Here is a 2,031-nt window from a genome sequence, read left to right on the forward strand (position 1 = left end):
TGGTAAAGTCCGTGCCAGATTCCCTTTCCAGCATGACCATTGGAGCCCCATCGGAGCTTTAAGAGGAAAAACATTTTCAAGCTTCACATTTGTTGATCATGCTGTCAGGATCACAAGATCTGTCATAGAGCTTTTTCTAAGAATAAAACTTTTTTTCTATATTTAAGTATTATTTCTCTAGGATAGATTCCCTGAAGTAGAATTGCAGGATTAAAAAGCATGAACATTTTAAGGCTCTTGATGCATATTGCAACATTGTTCACCAAAAAAGCTATATCAATTTCCACTGCCATTAGCAATAATGAGACCATCAGAGGGGTACTTTCACAACTCACAACACTGTTTCAAACACACGCCCATCCCTGTTTCCCTCTAGTCTCTCAAGAACCAAGTAAACATTCTTCTGTTTAGAATTTACCCTGGATCAACCTGTGTTCTTGTGCTCTTTCCTTTCAATCGACATTACATTTTTATTTTTTAAACATTCCCAGCAGAGGGGTTAGACATTTCGGATTTGACCGTAATTACTTCTTCATTAACTCACCTTGCTTCCTAGGGTTAACTATGCTTGAAGGGCCAAAGTTATAGGTGTGTGGGTCTCTAAGGAAGGCAAAGAAGAAAGATTTGCTGTCTTAATCAATACTCTGGACTACTCCTGAAATTGATCTTGTAGGTATGGCTGTTTGGATTAGACTCGGGCTCTGGCATTTAATTTCAGGCTTATAACCTAGACTCCAACTTGGTTGATTTTGATACAGTTGTATTAAACCAGCAGCGATTTCATGTATTGAAAATTGATTATACTCCAATTGTCATTTGGCATTATACATCCTGTCCTCATGCCCAGACCCAGAATCCTTGCTACTGTCCCATGTTACTTACCGTATGAAGTAGTGTAATATAGTGGGAAAACAGGTTGTGTTTTAACATTGATTCTGTATCAATTGACTGTAGAGCTTTGGGTGAATTACTACTTCACATTTTAAAGCTTCATTTCTATTTATGAAAGCAGATACAATACTAATTAGTTTTTGTGAGGATAAATGTGACAAAGATAATATGATCATGAGAATAGCAATAAACAGACTGATGATTATATTAATAGCTATACTTTATTGTTTACTTACTATGGCATATTTCACCTACATTACCACATATAAACTGTATTCCATATAATAAACTCAAAGAAGTTAAATAACTTAAGCCAAGATTACAAAGCTAGAAAGTGATAGAGACACAGTTTTAACTTTAGAGTCCACGTTAACAACTATTCTAAAAATAACTAGCTAGGAAATGGAACATGACATGATTCAGTCCAGAAAGTAAACATGTAATAAGTGTTTAAAATCTAGAAGAAATCTTTATATGTCATCCAGTGTGGTATTCCTTACAATGGAACCTCAAACCTTCAAGAACTAAGAGAGATGGAGGGAAGTTGAGACAATAGAGCAGAAAACATCCAAATGGCCATATGGCGTGAGGAAGTTAGTGGTGAGCGCTTATGTTGAATGCAGGGAGCCAGGCAAGTAGAAATAATTGATATGCCAACCTCACAGGATTGTGGTAAAATCAAGTGAGAAAGAAAATCCTAATAACAATAGCTTCAGATCAATGAGTCCTTACTATGAAGAATGTACTGTGCTGAATTCTTGACATACAGCAATTCTTCTCAAACTTTAATGTGCTTATGAATCACATATGCACATATGGGAATCTGGTTCAAACTGAAGATTCTAACTCAGTAAGTCTGAGATGGGGCCTCAGATTCTGCATGTCTAACATGATAATAGGTGATGCCAGTGCTGCTGGTATCAGACACATTTTGAGTAGTAAGGACATACATTACCTCATTTAATTATTAAACCAATCACATTTTACAGAAGAGAAATTATGCTAGAAGAAGATCAATTTGCCCCATTGTCATTCAGTGGGACAATGTGGATTCAAACCCCATCTCATACTCATAACAAGAACACTCAACTGATTCCCAATTATACTTTGAAGAAAAAGGATACCTTTATACTTTTATGA

This window comes from Colobus angolensis, unplaced genomic scaffold (assembly GCF_000951035.1).
Source record: "Colobus angolensis palliatus isolate OR3802 unplaced genomic scaffold, Cang.pa_1.0 Scaffold430, whole genome shotgun sequence".
Classification (NCBI taxonomy): Eukaryota; Metazoa; Chordata; class Mammalia; order Primates; family Cercopithecidae; genus Colobus; species Colobus angolensis.